Source organism: Solanum dulcamara, chromosome 1, assembly GCF_947179165.1.
Source record: "Solanum dulcamara chromosome 1, daSolDulc1.2, whole genome shotgun sequence".
Classification (NCBI taxonomy): domain Eukaryota; kingdom Viridiplantae; phylum Streptophyta; class Magnoliopsida; order Solanales; family Solanaceae; genus Solanum; species Solanum dulcamara.
The window spans coordinates 24,264,497-24,271,086 of NC_077237.1; the positions used below are offsets into that span (position 1 = coordinate 24,264,497).

The 6,590-nt window shown below is 38.8% G+C and overlaps 1 pseudogene; it reads right to left on the reverse strand.

Moving 5' to 3' along the window:
• Window positions 1-1,540: 1,540 nt before the first annotated feature.
• Window positions 1,541-1,660, reverse strand: LOC129904223 (5S ribosomal RNA; annotated as a pseudogene).
• Between the last annotated feature and the right edge of the window lie 4,930 nt (window positions 1,661-6,590).

The window sequence follows — 6,590 nt, forward strand, 5'->3', positions numbered from 1 at the left end:
ATTATTTATATATCTTCTTTTGTTGCCGATATTTGGTGCCTTGTGTGGCTGTGATAGACTATGATATGTATATATGTGTTGGCCCTATGAGGTATTGTTGGTATTTAGTGAGTGCAGGTTTGGGATAGTAAGGAATATAGAGGAAACTCTGCCGAAATGTTTTTTGGAGATAGAAAGAGAATGAGATATACGGTTGTAACATATCTTGAGAGATCATATCCACAGTAACGATAAGGATGAAATCTCATGAAGTAGAGAAGGGTATTGTGTATATGTACCTCCACTTTGGAAAATAGTGGGATCTCTCGAAGATAGGGAATAGAAATTGCAAAACAACTGAGGCATTGTGAAATTATAAAAGGAACAAGTGGTATCCATTGGAAAAAAAGTATGTGATAAACAAAATGTGAGACACGTATCATTAGAGTATAAGTGCCCCGAATGGAGAATCAGACACAATTATAAGCACTAGTGACGTACTGATTGGGATGAATGAAATGTGGCTTCGGCTAAACTACTATATTAGTTATATGACTCGAGTACCAGTACTTGGACTAGATTGGGTACTAGTTATTGAGAATTCTGAGCATCCCATGGTTATATTAAGATTTCTTACTGGGCAACCTAAAGTATAGATGAGTTAAAAGAAGGTGTAGATATGGTGCAGTATGTCAAATATGTTGGAATAGAATCATATGCGTATGAACAGTTGAAAATAAACAAAGGATGACATGGGTACACCCTAAAGGGGGCAAGTGGACAAGAGAAATACAAGCGTGAGAGGATATCAACTGACAATGTCACATGTTGATAGGACCGCTTAAATTTCAAGCGAGATCCCATACTGGCACAAGTTAGCAAGAGCTCAAGGCCAACAATAAATAGATAGAAGTCACGGTATCTGAGACTATGCAAAGAATCATGGGTGTCTACAAAAAGGGGTGAATAAGATAACAAAGTAGGACTGAGCAAACTAAGGACCACAAAAAGAGTAGTAGGGCCGTGTTTGAGTAAAGATTAAGATATGGCCACAGCATCATTGGTCGGTGATATCGGGACATACAAGTAGCAAGGAGAATAGAAAATCTCCTATGGTAGGAAATAAGGAGACCAAGGAATACGTAAAGGAAGAAAAGAAAGAAGTAGGAAAAAATAGCATTAGCACGAGCAAGTCCTAGTGTGAAGTCGATATGTAAAGCAAGACAGGCTAGGATATGAAAAGACTGCGTTTACCTCATACTAGTGGTATAAGAGTAGTTTTGCAACCTACGAATAGTCATATACAGCATAAGACCAAGCGGAGGAGTACATGATGAGAAAGAGTTATGATATTTTGGAGACGTTACAGAGGAATGCGAAGAGAAGTTAAATCAAATGGACAAAATGGACACAGTCATAGTTTAATTAAAGATCCACCCCGACACCAATTGTAAGAGAGAAGAAGAGAGGGCAAGGAGAAACATGAAGACTAGCGAGAAGATGCTAAGGTAAATCTTGGGCTAAGATGAGTTCCTTCACACATTATTACAAGAATGGCAATGGAACGTGACACGAGGACTTCGTAGAGGGGTCACCCATCCTGGTACTACTCTCGCCCAAGCACTCTTAACTTCAGAATTCTGGTGGGATCCGGTGCGTTAGTGTTATTATGATCGCACGAGATAGGAGAATCCAAACTAGTGGCAAAGCAACGACACGAGATTATGTACCTAAAGTGTTATAAGTTACGATAAGGGAATTGTAAAAGAGCTTAAGGAAAAAAAGCAGGATTAGCCGATTACTAACAGATGGCGCACTTGTATGACACAGTTCTTCAACATAATACCATTTAATGATAAGGCAAACCACGGAACGGCTATACAGGTCATTGTGTGAGGGGACTTCAGCACAACTTGGTAGCCAACTCTGATGGGCAAAAAGCAAAACCCAAAAGGCGAGGGTACCAGTTAATGTCTTTAGAAGGCAAGAAGTAGTATACGAGGTCAAAGATTCCACAATACGACCTTGGCTACAAGACTTACTTTGCACTCCCTGGACAAATAATTCTATATGGAATGTTATCCGCAGATTAACAATATCAGCCCATGTTCCTCCAATCAAGGACTGCCTATCCAGTCGAGATTGTGTAAAATTATAGGTCAAGAGGGTGGTGAGACTTTATGGAGTTCCCATAGCTATTATCTCAGAAAAAGGAGCCCGAGTTATAGTTAAATACTGAAGATCAGTCTAAGAAGAGATTGGAAAGACAGATAGGTCTTCGTACACCATTGTACCCTTAGACCCGAAGGACAGACTAAGCTTACTAGCTAAATGCTAGAAGAGGTGTTGCGAGCCTATACGGTTGACTCCAAAGTTATCTTGGATAATTGCCTACTACCTTTCAAGATTATTTACTACATCAACTATCATTCTAGTCTCTAGATAGCCCTGGAAGAGACTTGGTATGGAAAAAAGAGTAGGTCATCAATTGGTGGGTTGATGTTGCTAAAATGCGACTAATGGATCCAGGCGTTGTTTAATAAGCCATCGAGAAGGTGAAGCTTATTCAAGAGAGAGTGTTAGCAGCTCAGAATTGACAGAAGTTATACGTAGGTAATCGACGTCGACTTCTAGAGTTTCAAGTTAATGATTGGGCCTTTCCTAAGGTATCCTCCCACAGAGAAAGTAATGAGATCCAGCAGGAAAGGGGACCTTAGTCCCAGATACATTGACCTTATCACATTATCCGCCGAATAGGCAAGGTTGCCTACGAGCTGGACTTACCAGCGAATATGGAAGCGGTACATCCAGTCTTCCATGTATCAATGCTTTGCAAGTATGTTAGTAATACAACGTGGGTATATCTCGTAGAGGGTATCCAAGTCACAGAGGAGTTATCCTACGAGAAGCAACCTATCGCCATCCTGGGTTAGCAAAGTAGAAGATTGTGAACTAAGGACTTAGCTTCTGTCAAGGTATTATGGCAAAATAAAAATTGTGAAGAGATGACCTGGGAAGTGGAGGAGGAAATGAAACACAAGTATCCATAACTACTCCTTACGCTATAGGTAATCCCAACCTTTGGTACTCTGATAGTGATAGCTTGATAAAAGTATGTGTTATTGCAATAGATAGGAATTTCCATATAATCTATATAAGATCTTAAGGAAGGTTTTGGTTCACATTTGAGGATGAATGTCCTAAAAGGGGAAGGATGTTACACCCCGTACTTTTGTATTTTGGAACGCGTTCTTAAGTCACTTGAAAGTTCTTGGAAGAATCGTAAGCCTCTTAAGTTTCTTAAGGTTTCCTAAAGTTTCTTAAAGATTTTTAAAGCTTCTTAAGCCTTCTTAAGAACTCTTAAGCTTATTAAGAGTTACCATATGATCCGGGTAATCTATAACGTTATCAAACAACTCTAAGGAAAGGAGAATGCGATACCCCATAGTAAAGAAGATTGGAAATAGAGTTATAAGAATCTGAAAGAAGTTGGAGACCGAATAATGAGTCGTAGGACTCAAATTATTTACGTAAGCTACCAACTTGGAAATCTTACATACTTAAGCTACTTGAGTGCATACCAAGTTTACGTAGCAAGTATTACATAGGTTCGTAAAGTCAGATGAGATTACGAACCCACGAGGGGGAAAAGAGAGTGCCACATGGAAGCATGAGAGAGTGCCACATGGAAGCATCTGGAGCAAGGGTGGTGGAACCCCCACCTTCCATGTGGCATCCCGTGGTTGGAAGGCATGGTGCATTGGGCCAATAAGGGCTTGACACGTGTCACCACTTAGGGGTTGACACGTGTCACTCCCCCATAAGGTTGCATAAATGTATATATATTATAATTCATCCTTATCTCCAAATAAAAAGTCATTCTTCCATAAAAAATATCTAGGCAAAGGAAAAGAGAAGAAAAGTCTAGAAAGAAAAAGAGAGAAGAGGAACCTTTAACTTGAGAAAGAGAGCAACGGATTTGGAGCCAAAAAGGTAAGTTCTCCGATTTGTTTCCTGCATTAATTATCTAGGGAATACCATGATGTTATTAAGGTGTTACTAATGAAAATTTATGGTTTGGAGTAGCATCAAAACATTAGAAAACAACCCCAATGTTCTAGCCGCGCTAGAAGAGCTTCCGAGGCGAGTTTTGGCAAGTTTTGGTGAGTTTCGAGTAAGGTAAGGTTTTACCTTTCAAATTGGAGTTTATGATATTTTTATGTGGTATATTATGTCTTGAACAAGGTTGGAAGTGGAAAAATTTCATAAGTATGTTTGATGTTAGGAACCAACTAAATTGAAGTCATCATAATTAAATCGAAGTCGAGTAGTGTGTTGCGATTGTGGTGTTGCGGTTGCAGCTGGTTGGATGGCGTGTTGAAGGTATGTAAAGTGTTCAAAAATGGGTGTGTTTACTACTGGTTTCAGCAACATGACCCTCTATTTCGTATTATTAAAGGTTTTGCGAAATAAAGATTAAAAACGCTATTTTGATATCGTAGCTTCGGGCGAGTTGTTTTGAGTTTGTATTATGTAATGTTGAAGTAATTTACTTGTATATATGCTGATGGTTTTTGTTTTTGGTATGGTTGTTGACACAGTGTCCGAGTTGAAATCTTGGGGATGTTAAAGTTATAGGGGAAGTGTTGCCCGATTTTCGGTAACTTCAGAACTAGTAACAAACTAGTCGAGGATATTGGATAAGGAAATAATTCCTATGGGTACTTGTTAGTAGAGTTGGAAATTTGAAAGTTAAAGGTTATTAACCTTAGTATTACTCTCATGTTAATAGGTCAAGGAGATAGCGAGGCGAGTTGGGATACAGTTAATCCACAAAAGTTATGTGAAGCTTACCCTTTCTTTTATTTTGGCATGTCTTAGCCTTAAAGTTATATATATATATATATATGAAATTTGGGAGTTATTCCATTCATAAAGCTCTGAGTATGAGTCAAGACCCTTGTTCACTTTTGGATGTTAGAACTTCTGCACTAAGTAGACTCATCGCCTTTCAAGTCTTCTGTAGGATGAAGAGTAGTACATATAAGGCCTATCTTCTTATTTCGTTGAAATCGCTTAAGGTAAGTGAAATGATGTCTGATATGAGTTTAGAGGTAATTCCATTTATAGGTTCCGGATATAATTCTTGACTCGTAGTCACTTCTGAATACTAAGGGTCCTAAAATAGTTAAATTACTACTCTCGATCCATCTATATGTTGAATAGTAAGTGGAGATATAAGATCTTATTTTGAAAGGCTCTGAGAGGATAAATATCTCTGATTGCATAAGTTGTATCTCTGATTGCATAAGCTTTGTTTCTGATTGCCTAAGTTGTATCTTTGATTGCATAAACTATGTGGCATTATCTTGGTACACGCCTATGGTTCCTGAGGCCCAAATTGATATAATTCCTAATAATATCTAAAGGGTACCTTGGAGAATTACTTTCCTGGTCTTCAAGTGATGGTTCACTTGACTTTTTCATTGAGTCTCTGAAGATGATTTAGTTACATATGGTTTCTCACTACTCTACTCGTGCATATGATAACCCTTATTTCACCGAGTCCCACGTGGGGCCAGGCCTAATATCGTGCGCAGCTTTACTACTTCTTTCACCGAGTCTTGGGCCAGACACGATATGATACCGTGACATGATGGGTGATGCCACGTACGATAAGGGGATGCTATATATGATGATATGATGATGTGATGATATAAATATGCGATAATGATATGAGTATTCACTGCATCCCAGGCTGGATAAAATATGATGATTATGACACCGAGTCCTATAATAGGCCAAGTACGGTATATGGTGATATAAGGAAGGAACACTGAGTCCCTTACTAGAGGTTCGAGTATGGTATATATATATATATACGATGCGAGTACGCTATAGATGTACCCTACTATCTTTACCGAGTCCCTCACTAAAGGGCCGGATACCGTAGGTAGGCACGCATGTGCATAGATAGTGATACATTTGTGACACCGAACCCCATAATGGGCCGGATATGTTATAATATATATATACGATGAGTTTATGTCATGTACAATGGTATGATGCCATATACAATGACACGATAAAGTGATATATATGATGAAAAGAGATGATGATATGATATTATGATGAAAATGATTTTACGGCATAAGATGCAAGCACGGTAATAGGTTAGTTGTTATACTTATCCCCTATATCCCTGTTCCAACTGTAATCTCGTTATGGTATTTTATGCTTACATACTCAGTACATATTTCGTACTGACCCCCCTCTCTTTGGGGGGCTGCATTTCATATCCACAGGTACAGACACGTGACTTGAGGATCCACCAACTTAGGATTCCACCTAGCGGGTTTAAGAAGAGCTTCATTGTATCGGAGCCTAGCTTTTGGTACTAACCATTGATGTATATATTTGTGTGTTCAAGGGTACAGTGGGGGCCCTTTCCCGCCTTATATTTCTATTTCTTTTTACTCTTAGAGGTCTGTAGACATGTATGTAGGTTGTATATGTATGTGTGAATAGTTGTGCCTATATGTTATAATAGCCTCGTCGACTTAAATATATTGTCTTGCCTGTTGGCACACTATGAATCAAATAGGAGACTG